The following is a 19,130-nucleotide window of genomic DNA, read 5'->3' as shown; positions in this document are numbered from 1 at the left end:
AGGAGGAGCCACCACTAAAGAACTCTTCAAGAGAAGGAGTGCCCTCAGGAGGAGAGCTAAGTTTCAGGTAGAGCAAGGAAATCGAGGTATTGTTTAGAAAAGAGGTTAAAAAGAAATAGAGTTGTACAGATGACTGACAATAAACTCCAGAAGGCATAAAGAAAAGGTTTCTGAGTCATACAGTGGTGAAAACTGGGGTCAGACAAGAGAGATAAAGGAAGGAGAAGGTTCAACCCAAACTAGTGAAGGAGAATAAGGCCAGGAAATCTCAGAAAGCAAGCTGCTATTCATTCACTCATTCATTCATTCATTTTGAGACAGGGTCTCACTCTATGGCCCATGCTGGAGTTCCAGTGGCACCAACACGACTCACTGCAGCCTAGACCCTCCCAGACTCAAGCTATCCTCCTGCCTCAGCCTCCCATGTAGCTGGGACCACAGACATGTGCCACCACGCCCAGCTAATTTTTAAATTTTTTGTGGAGACAAAGTCTCACTTTGTTGCCCAGACTAGTCCAAACTTCTGGCCCCAAGCAATCCTCCCGCCTCAGCCTCCCAATACTAGGATTATGAAAGGTGTGAGGATTACTAAAGGTGTGAGCCACCATGCCCTACCTCGCCACATTTTTTTTTTTTTTTTTTTTGAGACGGAGTCTCCCTCAGTCGCCCAGTCTGGAGTGCAGTGGCGCGATCTCGGCTCACTGCAAGCTCCGCCACCCAGGTTTACGCCATTCTCCTGACTAACACTACAGAAAAGCAAGAGAAGAGAAAGCTCTGTAAATTTAGAAAATGCTTTCCTAAACCCAGCCACATTCTAAAATATTTTTAAAATTTATTTCAAATAAAAATGAGTCACAGAAAAGTATCATGGTTAATCTCATACAAAGTTGTTAGTATAAGACATGAGAGAATAGGAGTAGAATAACATCCCTACAGACAATGAAGGCATGCCAGAAAGACAGCCCATATAACATACCAAAACTGTTAACATGCTATTGCAAAATAAGATAAAAGATCTTTACTTTAAAGAATAAGACCAAAAAAAGAGAAAAAACTGGGGTCAGAAAGACAGAAACACAGAACTATAAAGACAGGAGTTACTGGCAGCATTGGGTTTCTCATGATATAAAAGGGATAAAGTATACAATGAGATTAAACCTGAAAAGCTCAGGGCATACAAGGATGGTAAAACTGCATGTATAGAAGACACTTGTAAAGAAAGGAGAATCAGACTTTTCATCTGCACAAAAGGCTTGAAGACAGTGTTATAACTTGTATATGCTGTATGAAAAAAAGGATTATGATCCATGAATACTATGTCTGGTCAAGACACCTTTCACTAATCAAGATAAAAGACATCTTCATTCAAGTAAGGATTAGGAAATTATGCCATATATATTCTGAAGAAATTACTCCAAAATTTTATCAAATGCTTTGCTGGCATCTACTGAAATCAACATGGGGCTCCATGTCTCCACCACTCCCAGAGTTGCAGCCAGCAGTACAGATATAGCCAAATCCAAGAACAGTATCACAGAAGACCAGTCCTGAAAATGGCACAGAAATGGCTTCAAGACATTCAGATTCTAAGGAATGCATAATTCTGCCAACAAGCACAACAAAAAAGTCCTCAAAAAGATTCAGGCCAACATTTCCAAGGCAATGAGCACCATACAAAGGCCAACAGGTGCTCATCAAGCCCAAAGCAATCAAACTGGTACTCTTAAAAGGTGCCAGCCCTAAATTGGATATCACCCACACTATCCATCCCAGTCTCTTTCCCAGCTGTCCATACTGTCAACATACTAAGCTTCAGCAACCAAAGGCCAGTAACAAGGTCAAGGCCAAGGCACGGGATCCATAGAGTCCCCTCCAAAGACTCCAGAATAAACACTTTTGTCTATCAACTTTTAAGACCAAAGAACTGTATAAAACTTGGACTGCTGTCCACAGGGGTAGGCATCTCCCTACGCCATTTTGTATAAATATAATACGAAACCCCTAACTGTCCCCCCAAAAAGAGAAATAATCATATAGTTTTTATATCAGAATGGGTTATTATAAAACATTTTAATAATTTCCTTTAATAATGTCCTTGCCTTCCTGGAATAAACTCTACTTGATCATAATATATTACCTTTTAAAATATGCGGTTGGATTTATTTTGCTAATACTTTATTTTAAATGTTTGCTTCTCTAGTTATAAGAGTGAATTAATGTTTATAATAGCAAAAAAAGGAAATAATCTTTACGTCCATCAGTTGGGAAATAACAATAAATTATGGTACAATGTGCTACAAAATATTATTCAGCTTTTTAAAATTAATTAGAGTTCCATTTACTGAACTGAAGTGATAGCCATGATATATTGTTAAATGAATAATGCACGTTACTAAGCAATAAATATGATCCCTATTTAATTAGAAAAACAAGAAGCCTGTATATTTATGTGTATATGCTTATATATTTTTGAGCAAAGAGAAACACATTGAAAAATACTCCTCATCGAAGTGTTGGTTAATGTTGGCTGCTCCAAGGAGTATAACTAGAGAAGGGAGAAACCCGAGGGGAGAGGAAAATATTAACTTTTTCTTTATTGACTCCTAGAGTTTATTTCAGTGGTTGCAAGCACATGTATAACTTTTGTAATTAAAAAAAAAAATAGGTAGAATGTTAGGGGCTGGGGGAGAAATACCCCAGCTGCCCATTATAAGTAATGACAGTCAACATTTGTTGACAACCAATAAACGCCTACCTTTAACATATCCAAAGACAAAAACAGAATTAAATTATCTAAAGCAAGGAGAAGACTCATTATACGAAGTTATTTTAAAGTTCAAAACAATCCAATCTGGAACTAGAGTTGCATAAAAGTAGTCTTTCCCAAGTGCATTAAGTGAAATGTCTTCAGGATGAACTGTTCTTTATTTTATAACTAGCACAAACTTATCAGTTTATAAAGATCAGGAAAACTAAAGATGAAACTAACAGAAAAAAATGAGTCAAGTTCATCTAAATAAAAATATTCAATAATTATAATAAAGATACACAGATAAGCAGAAATTGACAAAGTGCTACAGAAATAATTGAAGCTTAGGGAACAACAAGATTGTTATATATAAAAAATGTTTATTTAGAAACAGAATGCTTGTTCCTTGGTGCTGCAAAGAAATAGCACTCAAACATAAATTTAATTCTCTCAGCAAGGCCATTTTTACTTTCTGCAGAAAGGGTACACTCGCCAGCAGTTTTGCCACAGAGAGTACACGGAACAAAGGAGACAAGGTCATTTATAACCTGACGCGTCCATCTTACTGCATGTCCGAGAGGTTTCATTGGCTGGAAGGGGACCTCACATTCTGTATTCGTCCCAATTGGCTAGTAACTTAGAACTTTTTAAAAGAGACAAAGGCAGAGGAGAACAAAGGAAGGAGGAAGTAACTTGTGGAATGCTAAGAAAGGTAAAAATACCTCCAAATAAGAGGAATAGGCTATGACCTAATGCTTGCTTAGACCAGTATAAGCATGCCAGGGCAAATATTTAGGCTAAATTGTGGGAGTTAAGAATATAAACTACATTGATTTTTTTTTAATTACAGCTAGTAGATATTTAAGAATGTTAGCACAGGTCTTTGAATAAATTTTGCTTCTAAGAGAACTTACTATTTATTCCTAATTCGACGGGGAGGAAAGTTTCTTTGAAGATGAACCTCTACTTTACTTTTTACAAGATTCTAAATAACTGATTATACTACAGAAAAATGGGTAAAATTGTCCAATATATTATTTTACACTGTAAATAGATAAGCCCTTTTTTTTATTAAGTAGGTAGATATCAAAAAGGAAAAAAAAAACCCTCCAAGCAGTCCACCTTAACTGTCACATACAATGTTTTAAAAAAGAAAGATTACAAAAAGCTGTCAACCTGAAGCACTGGCTGGGGGTAAGGGTATAAGGAGCAAACCTCAAGTTATTATTCACAAAAAAAGATATTTGTAAAAGTTAAAAATGTTTACATAATCAAACTGAAAAAAAAAGTTGTCAAGGGACTCATCTCAAGAAACACTAAGGTTTGAGATTTTATAGAAAGGATTAAAATTAATTCTTGTCAAGTTCATAGTGTTCAAAAGAAATAGTCCAGAAAAAACGCATAATAGGAGTAGGCCCAGCAGTATCTGAGTTTTCCGGTTTACAGGTATTCAAAAACTCTCTCAGCTCTTATCAAATACTTCACAAAAGAAAATTTAAGGATACAAATAAAATAAATCAGTATCTAAACTACCATGGGTTTCTAAAATGCCTTGCAAGGCTGAAAACGAAATCAAGACAAGATAATAAAGAAAAGCTGGAGTGACAACGCCAGTAAAAAATTGGGAGGGGCTGGAATATATCAAAAAACAAAAATCTAGGATGCTTTCCACAGGCTAATAAAAATTACCATTTATTAAGTACTAGACATTGTCCTAAGGATTTTCACCAAGATTTTTTCATTTCATCATCATAAAAACCCTGTGAGATAGGTTTTTGGCCCCTCACACAATTAGTGACAGAGCAGTAATTCAAACCCATTTTCATGATTCAAAACTCATAAAGTCATATTCTTTCCAATATACATTGGTTTCATCATTGGAATTTCTAGGTTTCTTACAACTGAGCAACAGAACTGTCAACCTATAATATAGGAAAGTCTGAATAACAGCTTTCAAACAAAGTCTCTCTATCTCTCTAAAAAAAAAAAAAAAAAAACCCGAAAAAGGAAAAGCTAAGATTCTCTGATCCTGAAGCAGAATTTGGGTGTATGTGGTTGGATGGTTATTTATGTGCTTTAATAAGTCTTCATTCCATAGGCCTAGTAAAGCTATTTACATTGATCCACACTAAGTCACAATCCCAGGGTACTCTAGAGGATTCCATGGAATTTAAACAGAAATAGAATTACAGAGTACAACAAGTATCTATCAAGTTTCTATAACCTACAACCTAACTAGCTGTGCCTTATCAAATTTCAGCAACCAGAACTAGAAATTGTGGGATTCCTCCACCCAGTGAAATATTAGGAATAAAGGGCTAAGAAGTGACTACCTTCATTTAGGCAGAGAGAATTTCCTGAGATCTGAGATTTGAAGCAGATTCTCCAAGCATAAAAAGACTAAATCACAATCTCTATATACCCACGCTCATTTCCAAGTTCAATAACTACAATCTACTTACAAGGCTGGATTAGCCAGGGAATTTCCATGGCAGTAAAAAACAGGGGCCATATTGCTTAATGTTGTCAATCTTTATAATCAGTTATGTCATCATATGATAATGCTAGCATGGTATTACAGACAAGGAAATAAGAATGGCTACGTGGTTCAAAGATCATTCAGAATAACAAAAGTTTTCCACTATTATTGCTTACGTACTTTTCTTTATGAATTTTATGACTAACATTTGCTGATATTTATGAAAAGGAATGTATCAATCACTGCCTTGCTTTTCATAATACTTTGCCACATAAAGAAAACAGTAAAATCTATCAATATTGGCTTCCTGAACTTTAGGGAAGTGGCAAATATTAATAGGCTATTACGTATTTTTTTGAACTATATTTTTCCTAGGGGTAGAAAAAATATGTAAGACACAGGATTCTGAATTACAATTTTAGCTTTTAAGGAAGAATATGAAATTTCCATCCCCAAGTGAAAGACAATAGTAGTAAAATTAACAACTTATACACAGTAGTCAATAAATATTTAAATGAATTAATATGTTAATACACTCCCCAAAAATCCCCCAGTTTTTCCAACAAAACTAATCCAACTCAACTCTTAAACCTTACACCCACGGTGTCTGCCTAACAAACTAATATACAAAATCAAGGTTTTTAAAAATATAACAATGATCTTTTACTACAAAAAATGTATATGAGAAACTGAGATCTGAGTAAAGAAAAACATTCTACTACCTGCTGTTCTCCAAACTCCTCTCCACCTGGGATACTTCTTCTTTTTTTTTTTTTTTTTAAAGAAAAAAAGGAATAGAATCTTAAAACTTTGTGAGAGTCTTATTCAGCGTTAGACGTAATAAGAGTGTCATCAGGAGGTACAACAGGGACCTGTGAGATAAATCATTACAAAAGCAAAGTGGCCAATCTTCTCAGTAAATAGAAGGAATTATGCCCTGCAAAGCCCTTCAATAAAGTAGCTGGTGTATCTCCAACTCACGACATTCAATGAACACTTAATGGGCACAGGCTATGTATTAGACCAAGGACTGACAAACTTTTTCTCTAAAGAGCTAGCTAGTAAATATTTAGGTTTTGCAAGCCATATGGTCTCTATAGCAACTAGTAGTCAACCCTGCTGCTGCACCCAAAAACAGCAATACCCAATATGTAAATAAGTGAATATGGCTAAGTTCCAATAGAACTTTCTTTATGGACAATGAAATTTGAATTTCCTGGCCGGGCGCGGTGGCTCAAGCCTGTAATCCCAGCACTTTGGGAGGCCGAGACGGGCGGATCACGAGGTCAGGAGATCGAGACCATCCTGGCTAACACGGTGAAACCCCGTCTCTACTAAAAAAAATACAAAAAACTAGCTGGGCGGGGTGGCGGGCGCCTGTAGTCCCAGCTACTCGGGGAGGCTGAGGCAGGAGAATGGCGTAAATCCGGGAGGCGGACCTTGCAGTGAGCTGAGATCCGGCGACTGCACACCAGCCTGGGTGACAGAGCGAGACTCCATCTCAAAAAAAAAAAAGAAATTTGAATTTCCTTTAATTCTCATATGTCACAAAGTATTATTTCTCTTTTGATACCTTTTCAACCGCCTAAAATTGTAAAAACCATTCCTAGTTTGCAGGTCATACAAAAACAGACAATGGGCTGGATTTGGTCTATGGGCTATAGTTTGGCTATAGTTTGGCACTGTACAAAGAAAATCATTTGGCTAAAGTTCACACAGAGAATCTTCTCATCTTCCTCTTGCCACCAGGAAACATAAAAAAGAACAAAATCTGGTTTATCTTTAGGGTTAGTTTTAGTTACAGTCCAGGACTTACTCTGAATATTTTAGATGGTGTGTATATGTATATTTCTCTAAACCTACCTCCTCGTGCCTAAAATTCCCTCTAATTCCACAATAACAGATGACGTGTCAAAGGCATAACCGAGATAACTGTCAACAATCCTTACTCAGTAAGTAGATAATGAGCACCTACTATGTACTAACAATACTGAGGCTGAAAAGATGAAAAGTCACAGCGCCTGCTTAAAAGCTCACACATTAGGCCGGGCGCAGGGGCTCAAGCCTGTAATCCCAGCACTTTGGGAGGCCGAGACGGGTGGATCACAAGGTCAGGAGATCGAAACCATCCTGGCTAACATGGTGAAACCCCATCTCTACTAAAAAATACAAAAAAACTAGCCAGGCAAGGTGGCAGGCGCCTGTAGTCCCAGCTACTCGGGAGGCTGAGGCAGGAGAATGGCGTAAACCTGGGAGACGGAGCTTGCAGTGAGCTGAGATCCAGCCACTGCACTCCAGCCTGGGTGACAGAGCTAGACTCCGTCTAAAAAAAAAAAAAAAATACTCACACATTAGTGACGAGCCAGTCATATTAAATATTTAAAATATGTTACAGCCGGGCACGGTGGTTCACGCCTGTAATCCCAGCACTTTGGGAAGCCGAGGCGGGACAATCATTTGAGGTCAGAAGTTCGAGACCAGGCTGGCCAACATGGCAAAACCTCATCTGTACTAAAAATATAACAAAATTAGCTGGGCATGGTGGCACATGCCTGTAATCCCAGCTACTCAGGAGGCTGAGGCAGGAGAATCACTTGAACCCGGGAGACAGAGTTGCAGTGAGTCACGCTGGCACCATTACACTCTAGCTTAGGCAACAGAGTGACACTCCATCTTAAAAAAAAAAAAAAAAAGTGGTGACAACTAGTATATATACCAAGTGCAAGGGGAGAATAGATGGAGAACATCGTGCCCAAGCCCACCTGGGGGAGTAAGCAAAACCTTCTTCACTCAGAAGACACTGTTTGGGCTAAGGCATGATGGCTGTGAAGCAGTTTGCCCAGAGAACAAAGGAGAGAGCAGGAGTAGTCCATGAAAAAAAGAACTTCATAAAGAAAGGCATGAAAAGGTAAGAGAAGACTACATACTTAAGGAACCACACGCAGTTTACTATCGCTAAAGCACTTGGAAGAAGGAAGTGGCAGGCAATGAGTCTACAGAGGAGGCAGGGACTAGATCATTAAGGACCTTAAATGGTTTGCTAATGAGTTTCCATTTTATCCATTCAGTGATGAGGAGCCAATGAAAGGTTCTGAAGAAAAAAGTGACATGATCAAATGACCATTTAGAAAGATCACTCTGGAAGCAACGCAATGGAAGAAAGGTAGGCAAAGTTGACAAAAACACTAAAAGTGTTTCCTCAGCAATTGGATTTTTTAAAAAAACACACCAACAAGATCATTTCTATAATGCAACTACTCAGTTTAAATGAGTGACATGAGACTCTCTTAAGTTCTGATAAACAAAGAAAGGAGTTTAATATGCAGTATAAACCAGGAGTGAATAAAGGCAGAAATTGACATTATGGGGAAGAAAAGGCATAATCAAACACCAACATCATTATTTTGCCTCTTAAACTTAGTAATGTTTACCTTCAACTATTCAAGGGAAAACAGAGACTGAACATAACAAGATACTCCATGTGTGGCCCACAAAAAAAAAAAAAAAAACTTACACGACACATCCACAAACACAGCTTTCACATTATTTATAAAGATTTTTTAAAATAAACTGACCTAATAAATTTGTTTCCAGAAAAAATTATGGTATTATAGTTACTTTGACCCTTCTAGAAAAAAAAAAAGGTCCCAGAAACTTTTTTTCACTAATTCCACAACCTGCTTTAGCCTTCTAAAACTCAGAACCAAAATTCTTGTTCTCTAATATTACCTTGAATCTTAAATACACAAAGCAAAAGGTCCTCTGAAACAGCGGTCCCCAACCTTTTTGGCAACAGAGACCAGTTTTTCCAGACAATTTTTCCAGGGGGTTGTGGGGCAGAGATGGTTTGGGGATGAAACTGTTCCACCTCAGATCATCGGGAATTAGATTCTCATAAGGGGCGGACAACCTAGATCCCTCTCATGAGTAGTTCACAATAGGGTTCGAGCTCCTATGAGAATCTCATGCAGCTACTGATCTGACAGGAGGAAGTGCTCAGGCGGTAATGCTGGCCGGTCAGCCACTCACCTCCTGCTGTGCACCCTGGTTCCAAACAGGCCATGATGGCCCAGGGGTTAAAGACACCTGCTCTGAAAGAAAGAAAAATGGCTGGGCACAGTTGGCTCACACCTGTAATCCCAGCACTTTGGGAGGCCAAGGTAGGTGGATCACTTGAGTCCAGGAGTTTGAGATGAGCCTGGACAACAGGGTGAAACACTGTCTCTACAAAAAATACAAAAATTAGCTGGATGTGGTGGCACGTGCCTACAGTCTCACTGCTCAGGAGGCTGAGGTAAGAGGATCGCCTGAGCCCAGGAGACATAGGCTGCTATGAGCTAAGATCACACCACTGCACTCTACCCTGGGAGACATAGTGAGACCCTGTCTTGAAAAAAGAAAAGAAAGGGAAGGGGAAGGGCAGAAGGAGACTGCTTGAGTGGGAAAACACAGCTCTAGTCTTTAAGCTCTTCTTTAACCTATTTCTCTCCGTGACCTTTTCAAGAAACTCATCAGGGATATGCACTTTGCATCACCATTATACAGCTCCTCAACTCATTTTTTTTCATCTTAAACAATCTTCACCTAATGCAAGTTACTACAGAAGATGCTATTCAAAGAAACCAAGTGGTAGTTCTCGCGGTATTACAACGAAGTCTAAACCATTTATTTGTATAGTATATTTACAGAGCGCCTTTCCCTCAGAATAATCACAGCATTTCATGACTACAGGTACATTAAACAAATATAACAATGCTGAGTCTCAATTCATTCAGAAAGAAAAAAAAGAAGTCCAAATAATTAAACTAGTTTCCAAACTATTTTATAATATTTGTTGCCTTGATCAGACTACTACTAGAAGAGTAAACAGCCCTCTGCAATAGCTTGTTCTAGCTCCTTGAATTAAAATCTGCATATTGTACTGTCAGCAAAAACATCCCAGCTAACATTGGTGATTCTGGGTAAGTTCAATCCAATAATATTCAACTAGTGTGCCCAATCAGAGTGTCTCAGATCTAATTTTAATTATATTGTAAAAGGAAGAAATATGACAAGGAGAGGATTTTCACGCATTTCTTTCATGCACACTTGTTCTACCATCTATTCAATCAGTACCAGCTACCCCAATAGTCCCGTTTGAAACGACTGGATTAGTATACTCCTTTCTAGGGTCTCTTTCCCTCTCCATTCAAAATAATTCACAGAGTCATTTAGGAAATACTCAAAGAGCAAAGGCAGTTATGGGGGAGAAAAGAAAAAGCAGAGCTAGCATGGGACAGTCAAGAATCCATGATGGAAGAGGGAAATAACCTATTAATGTTTAACAATGTTAGTAAAATCCTAATTTGCAAACCAAATTAAGTTGTACAAGTGAAGTATGCTAAAATGAACTACCAACCAGTAACCAGTACAAATACAAAGCAAACTGAGTGTATGACAATTTATTAAATATATTAAATTACGTAAGCATATATGCTGAGTAAGTTTTAGCCATAAGTAGTAGATTATATTGAATTCCCATATCAACACATGTATATAAAAAGGGAAGTGTTTGGTTACATGAGATATGCAATTCACAGCACAATAAGGAAAGGTTTCTGTTGAAAAAGAATGGCAGAAGCGATTTGGCTAAGAGAAGAAAATAACTATTATAATTGTGAAAGATAATGTTCTATTTCTTAAACTGGGTAAAAGGCATGCAAGTGTTGGCTGCATTGTGGAGTCTTTATATTTTACACATTTTTATAAATACTTTGTAATATGTGGTCAATATCTTATAAAACAATGTTTAAGTGTGAGAAAAATCTGAACAAACATTTGTTGACATTAGAGGTAAAATGCACATAGGCATCTAATCCATTTGTGCTAATTATGGTACTTTTTAATATAAATGAAAAAGAGATCACAAAAATATGAGGAAGAAAATACCATAATTTATCCTTAATTTCCCTACAGAAAGTAAGCAGTAAAGGTTTACTGGTGCTCTTAAAAAGGCTGTGTGTGTGTGTGTGAATGTGTATATACACACTATCTATACACACACACACTATATTAAATTTACTTGAAATTAACTTTTTACCTCTAAAGTTCCCTTAAAATCAACCACCATCACAAATATTTCCTTAACCACATAAAAAGTACTAATACTCCTCTACGCATAATCCCAGAAATAAATTAAAAAACAAATTCCTAAAGACAAATGTTCACACTGCAAATAACTGTATCTTTTGTATATACGCAGACTTAACATCTATGTGAGTTGTCCAGGTTTATCCACATCTATAGCACTTGCTTTATGATGGGCACATGCATTTTAATTATGCCTTGTCAATACTACCTTGAGTGAGAGGGCAATATAGCATATTGATGAGAAGCACAGGTTCTGGAGCTAGCATTCCTAAATGGAAACTTAGGTCTTCTACTTCTCAGCTATATAATATTGGACAAGTTATTTAACCTCTCTGTGTTTCAGATTCTCATCTGTAAAACGGAAATAACTGCATACCTCATAGGGTGTTGGAACTGATTAAAACAATGTACAACAGGACTGGCAAAGAATAGGTGCTACATAAATGTGAGCTGTTACTACTAGTACAGCTGGCCCTTGAACAACATGGGCTTAAACTGTGCTGGTCTACTCCTATGCAGATTTTTTTCAAGCAATACGGTATTCATGGGATGCAAAAACCGAGTATACTGAGGGCCGACTTTTTCCTATACATGGTTCCGCACACCAACTGCGGGATTTGAGCATGCATGGATTTTGGTATATGTGGGGGTCCTGGAACCAATGCCCGGCATACAATAAGGGAAGAATGTAGTAGTAATTGTATTGCACCCTCTTCCTGAACATACCAAAAACATTCTTAAGCAATGTGATTTCCTGGCTAACATGAAATGCTACCTATATTTAAAATAGACATCAAATCTGAGGCCTGATTAACTAAGTTTAAAGCCCTTCAACTCTGAAGAAAATAGGTGATTCACAGATCTACAAAACTACTCTATCAAGAACAATCTGAGAGGACTGTTTCCCCGAGTGCAACTATCAATTTCTTCCCTTACACAAGGGGGCAGTGATAACAAGAAAAGAATCGGGCTCTGTAACACCTCTTCCTACAGACAGTAGGGGGTGGCAGTACATATGGCTTACAGTCAGAACAAAACAGGAAGACCCAGCAGAATTCTCTTTATTCTCCTCTGGCCCTTTCCTCTGTTCTTCAGCCCCAACAGCGTCTCAAGGTAAGGGACATACCTACAGAAAAGACTAAAACCCAAAATCAATCAACAAGGAAAATCCATTTTTGTCTTTGAAGCAAATGATCCCCCAATGGCTGAATATGGACCTAAGGGAAATCCAATCAGCATGAATTTTCAGATTATCTGGCAAATTACTATAATGAGAACAGCATTCACACATGTAATTTCATTTCTTTACAAGAATTATAACATAAAACATTAAAATCTCATAATTAAGTACATTCTAATGAACACATTTCCATATTTCTGCTTTTGTTATATAGTATATTTACACTCACTGTAAATACATATAAGTTACATTAAATAGATCACGGAGTTGTCTTTTGTTACTTCTGAAATTCCAGCTATGTTCTGACAATCCTCTCAAAACAGATGTTCTTAAATGGAAGTCAAAATGTTTTGCAGCATGTGGGTAATTTCTTATGTATGTATAATATACAAGTACATAAATCTATATAGAGACATAAATATCTAGATACAGAGGGGATCAGGAGAAAGGAAGAAAGACAAGGTTTAACGTTTTATTTCGTGCTCACATCCCTAAGAGGATCTATCTACCTGGGAAATGCTGCAAGAAGCACTCCACTGACAGTATCCATGTTGTTGCTTTTTATGCCAATTTACTGTATTCTTTTTATTTCACCATCCCAACACCAAGAACATACAAGAATATTTTACTACTGCTGTTCTCTGTAAATAACCATTGTGATAGATACTGGCTCAAACCCCTTAAAATGCCTGAAAATCTATCCCTTTTGTTCACCATACTGTTTTGTTTTCCTCATTACAGATATTTTCACCTGTGTAAAAATCAGGAAAAGAGCACATACGAAAAATACTTCCCTTTGCCTAATGATTTTGAACTCATAATTATGGTCAAGACGTTTGGGGTTTTGTGTCTTTACCTGGAGAGGATCAGAGAAGAGAGTGAAAGACACCCGAAACACCAAACCTTCTTCCTAATGTTAATTATCATTGTTTATGTTTTGTGAAGACCATTCTAAACATTCCACACCTGGAACTGAAGACTGGATACAATTGTACCAGTGCTCTACACGCTGATGGCAAAACCTGGAATTATTTTAGCCCTATTTTTTCTTTCCCATCTCATAGCCAGACACAATTTGCTTTTTTTCTTTCACGTGGTTACTTTCTCTATCTCAAAGAAAAATAGCTTATCACAGCTCCTCCAGATTTCCTATGGCAAAATATCTAGCAATAAGCCTTATCAATCTTTTATTATGCTGCACCTCCTTTCCCAAAGGAATTATTAATATCGCTAATAACACTTCGACCATGAATCTCAACGCCACACAGGCCAGCCCATCCTGTGCTTTACCTGGCACATTTCACAACTACTTTTATGCTGCATTCTGGGGGCACATTCTGCAACTCGTTCTGCACCACATTCCCTGCCACGTTTAGCAATCCGCCTCGCATCTTATCCTTGGTCTCCGTCATCCAGAGACGCTCTAGGTACCAAATTCCATGACACCTTCGGTGACAGCCAAGTGGCGACCCCAGACGCCTCTGAAGCCCGCCTTGGTGTCATATTCGGAGCCAGTCTTCCCCACGCCTTGGACACCGAGGCACTTCGCTGCCCATTTCGCCGTCTCCCCGCTCGCCCCCGCCCCTCTCCCCGGAGCCGAGGCTGTGGAGGCGAACGACCCTGTCACTGAAGCGACCTTTCCTCGCCCTGCTCCCCGGACCCCTTACCTGCCGCTCTGAGGGGCTCTCTGCACCTCCGGGTCAAGCCCCAGTCCTCGGGGTCTCCTGTGAAGACCGCGCCGCCCGCCGGCGCCGCCCGCGATTCCCGGAGCACCTCGCAGCACTCCGACGCCCCGCGGCGGGTCTGCACCCTGGAACGGCGCGGCGGGGCCTCGCAGCCTGCGAGCGCAGCCCGCGGCGGTGCTCCTGTCAGCGGCGGCTCGGGGGCCAGCTCCAGCCCCTCGGCTCGGCTCGGCGGCGGCGGGCGCCTCGCTCCGCCTAGCGCGCGGCACAGCCGGGAGGTGAGCGCGAGGGGGATGGGAATGGGGGCGGGGCCGCCCGAAGGAGGCGCGGAGGGCGGTGGCGGCGGGAGGGCAGCGCCAGCAGCCCGGGGCCGGGCGCTCGGAGCGCTCGCAGCTTCCTCCGTCGGGCGGGCGGCTCGCGCGAGGCGGCTGTGCCAGCGGGCCCCGCCGGAGCAGCGCGCCCAGCAACCCGCGCCCGGCCGGCCGCTCGCTAGCGCCGCCGCCGCGCTGGGGGCGTCGCACCCTCGGAGGCCGCCCGCAGCCCCGCCCCCTCTGGGCCGGGGTGGGGAGGGGCGCGAGCGCGGAGGGAGCGCGCGTGCGTGGGGGCGCGTGCGTGGTGGAGCGCGCGCGCCCCCGCCCCTTCCACAGCTTGGGGGGTGGGGAACGGCTGGAAGAGGGAGTGGGGGCGCAACCCTCCTCCGCGCGGAGAGAAGGGGCCCTGGCTCTGGCGCTCTGGGATGTCCTGGCATTTCTGGTGTCCCCGGGGGCCTCGGACTTGTGGGTGGCATTTGGAGGGGCAGCGGGGAGGAAGCTCGGTAACTGACAAGGCCCTACATAGTTGGGCACCGCCCCCAGGGGTGATGTCACTCTCGAGGTGGCTGCTGCTGTCACGTGCGCCCATTTCAGGGCCTGTCCTCCTGCTTTGATGACCGGAACGCTCCCCTAGATCTCCCCCACTTCGGTCACCTCAGGCACATATCACTCGGAGAGTCCTTGAAGCCTGCAAGTGTCAGTTATTCTTTCCCGAATTCTCAATGGTAGTTTGTAGACGGCTTCAAAAGGCCACGGTTGGCTGTGGGGAGAATCAGAATGAGAAAGAAAAAACAACAGTGGGGTTGGTGGGGAGACCGAGACTTATTTAGAATAATGGCTGAAAATTCACCAACCACAGCTTGCGAGCCTGAGGTAAAGTCGTGGCGCTGCTTCTGTCACTGCCAGGTTGGCTAAGAAGTAACGTGGTTTTAAGAGCTGGTCGGCAAGGGCGGGAAAGCCACCACATTAATGCCTCGTCGAACTATGTTAGGTTATATTTCACCCTCCACCTAGCTCTTCTTGCCTCTACTCTTTCCCTCCTATCATAAAACAGCAAGTCGACTGTGGAAGATGTTTAGGACATAAACATCTTAGCGTGCTACAAGACGATGCGAAGCAATCACCGTGACCAACTCTGCCTGGCCCGCCTTCCCTTCCATAAACTGAAGTGACCTTTCGTGGTCATCCAACTTCTTAATCAGATGCCGTGATCGGAAATAGATGCGCCAAATTACATCAATCGAGGAAGCTCTGTGGAGCTTCCAAGGTAGAGAGGTTTGTTTGATAACAGCGCTTTAATCTACCCCATCCCGTAGCACTTCATCCAGGAGTTTCTTCAATTTTCAAAAATTAGTATTAATTTCAGAACAATACAGGAAATTGGACATGAACATATCCATCCAACAGCTTTTCTTTACAGTGAATGCTTGCAAAGTCAGAGCTAGAGCAGCTTTGAATAGTACAGCTAACATGGCAAGGTGAAGGGCTGACATATGGAATTTTTTGGTGGTAACTCCAGAAAGTTAGATTAATATAACGAAAACCCATCTACCTATGATGTTAGAGACAAGGCAGTGATTACTTACAGGGGAATTGATTGAGAGGAGACAGGAGCGAGCCTTCTGGTTTGCTGGAAATATTCAGTATCTTGATCTAGTTAATGGTTACCGGGGTGTATACATATGCAAAAAGATCTGTGCACTTCATGTCAGTTTTTTAAAATCACGTACACACAAAGAAGCATTACAATGTCATCATCACTGGAGTCGGAAAACCTCGGTTTGAATCTCAGTATCACACAACACTTACCTGCTATGTGACCTTGAACAGGTCTCTGGACCTTCCCTTCTTCATCTGTCTAACGTGGGTAATATTAATACTTACTTCACAGATGGATGTAAAGATGAAACGAAATTTTGGAAAATACTTAACACAAAGCCTGTTACACAATGACTCAGGAAACAGGAGCTATTATGTTATCCTTCTTATCCTCGAATTTACCCTATTTAATTCTCCTTCGGTCTTTTTAAATTTATTTTTAAGATCACTTGGTATCTAAGCCTTTCCCTGCGAGTTTCACTGAGACTAATAACATTCTATCTCCGAGAAATAACAAAAGGCAGTCAGGGGTGTAATGTTGGTTTTCAAACTAGTTCAGGTGGCAGTCCCTAGAAATTATGGTGCTCAATGTGGAGCATCATAAAATGCTGATAGATTTAACTCTGCCATATGGAATTGACACAATTTTACAAGCACTAAATCTGGCTTTTATGGTTATGCAAATCTCCACATATTAAAAAAATGGGGGCTTTTTTTGTTGTTGCTGTTCTTTTTTCTGAGACAGAGTCTCGACCTGTCACCCAGGCTGGAGTGCAGTGGCGCCATCTCGGCTTACTACAACCTCTGCCTCCTGAGTTCAAGCGATTTTCATGCCTCAGCCTCCTTCCCAAGTAGCTGGGATTATAGGCACACACCACCACCCCTGGCTAATTTTTGTATTTTAGGTACAGATGGGGTTTTACTATGTTGACGAGGCTGGTCTGGAACTCCTGACCTCATGTGAGCCACCCAACTTGACCTCCCAAAGTGCCGGGATCACAGGCGTGAGCCACTGTGTCCAGCCAAAAAATAATGTGTTTTTAAGAGATAATATGTCTGTGTTTTTCTCTTTAAATTTATTTGCAACTTTTTTACAAGGTAAGAAGTACCAAAAAAATTAATAATAATTCACAAAATGAAAACCTTTAAACCCATTTTTCCTGGAAATTAGAAAAACACCGTAATTGTTCAATTTTAGCAACAGAGCTCTTTATTGGATTTACCCACAGTAAGCTCTGATAGCTGTAACCCACATGGTCTCCTGCACTGATAAAGTGAGTAACTCTGACTCACTGTCCTCATCATACTTCCAAAGATCAGTCCCCACTGCTTTTAGCCAACCTTTCCCAAACCCTATTTTCATGTGGGCAGTGACCAGGAATGAACTCACTGCTTCACTCTTTTGATCATCCACCATCTTTCTTTTCTGCCAATTCTCTTCCAGGTTGTTCTACTGTCCAGCCTTATAATTTGCTGCCACACTCTAACTTTGAGGAGGAAACAATATGTCCCTGACAGAGTTGTGGGTGGGGCATAGTAGGGACAGAGAGCAACATTGCAATGAGAAGTCACCTCTGTTCTCTACTCCTCTCCCTGATTCCCTTTTCTGTCACTATTACCTGAAATCCTTAGAATGCTAATTTTATTACCTACTAAAAATCCATTCTAGTAAAGATGTTAATTTAGTCTATAACTTAAATTTGGAAACGTAATGTATGCCGTGTAATAAGAACCTGCAAATAATTGTTCATAACATAGCCCATCCTTACTCTGTACCTCCCAACATTTTAGCATCATCTGTATTATTCAAAATGCCCTTTCTTGCCCTTTCACCTCTGCACTATCAACCACCTCTGCATATGGTGTCTTCCCTGGCTACCCCTAAGTCTCTCTAGCTATCTATCTATCTTTTTTTTTTTTTTTTGAGACAGGGTCTCACCCCCATCACCCAGCCTGGAGTGCAGTGGCACCATCATGGCTCACTGCAGCCTCTACTTCCCAGACTCAAGTGACCTTTCCACCTCAGCCTCCTGAGTAGCTGAGACCAAAGGTGCACATCACCATGCCCAGCTAATTTTTTATATTGTTATATAGTTGGAGTCTTGCCATGTTGCCCAGGCTGGTCTCAAACTCCTGGGCTCAAGCAATCCACCTGCCTCAGCCTCCCAAAGTGCTGGGATTACAGGCATGAGCCACTGCGCCCAGCCCTCTAAGTCTCTTAAGTAAACCATCAGGTTCACCTTTTTCTACCCTTTTCCCTTAACTCTCTCTCCCTAAATAAAAAGTAATACCATCCACCACTGAGTGATCACCTACTGGCAGCAAATATTTCACCAGCTGCTTTATATGCACAACCTCATTTAATCCCCACGACATCCTATCAGATAAGTATTATGTTAATTTTTTAGATGAGGGGGGTTCTGAGAGGTTGAATAACCAGCCCAATTTTACACTCAATGACAGGTAGAGCCACAGACTGAACCTAAACATAAACTTTATTCTCTATCAGTTACCCTGAGGAGATTACCATACAAAGTGTAAAGGAGAACAAAGAATACATATTTTTTAAATGTGAGTTGCCAGTTGCTCATGCCTGTAATCCCAGAGTCTCAGAAGACTGAGACAGGAGGATCACTTGAGGCCAAGAGTTCGAGGCCACAGTGAGCTATGATTGCACCACTGCTCTCCAGCCAAGGCAACAGAGTAAGACCCCCCACTTAAAAAAAAAAAAAAAAAAAGGAAGCCATGTCACACAATGGAAGGATTTCTAAAAGGTTGATGTAAATGAGATTTTCCTCACTGATTGTTTTTCATAATCTCATTTCTTGTTGATCTGTGATTAATTACTTACCCGAGAGCTTCAACATTTTCCCCACCAACTCTACCTCAGCCTTTTGATGAATAGTTGATATTTCTAGATGAACACTTAAAAACATTTCCACATAGAGGAGCTACTACTTAAAAGAAGTTTCTAGTAAATCCCTTTTTTTGTAAAATGAAA

General features: G+C 40.7%; 1 protein-coding gene across 1 annotated transcript in view; it reads right to left on the bottom strand.

Moving 5' to 3' along the window:
- TANC2 (tetratricopeptide repeat, ankyrin repeat and coiled-coil containing 2) overlaps positions 1–14,657 on the bottom strand; it is a 474,294-nt gene extending 459,637 nt beyond the window's left edge. Inside the window, exon 1 of the mRNA XM_030923595.1 lies at positions 14,205–14,657. The gene's annotated coding sequence lies outside the window, so the exon portion shown is untranslated. The remainder of the gene's footprint in view (positions 1–14,204) is intronic.
- Positions 14,658–19,130: the final 4,473 nt, after the last annotated feature.

This window comes from Rhinopithecus roxellana, chromosome 19 (assembly GCF_007565055.1).
Source record: "Rhinopithecus roxellana isolate Shanxi Qingling chromosome 19, ASM756505v1, whole genome shotgun sequence".
Taxonomy (NCBI): domain Eukaryota; kingdom Metazoa; phylum Chordata; class Mammalia; order Primates; family Cercopithecidae; genus Rhinopithecus; species Rhinopithecus roxellana.
Note: the sequence above shows the minus strand (reverse complement) of the source record. Positions and strands in the feature narration are given on the sequence as shown.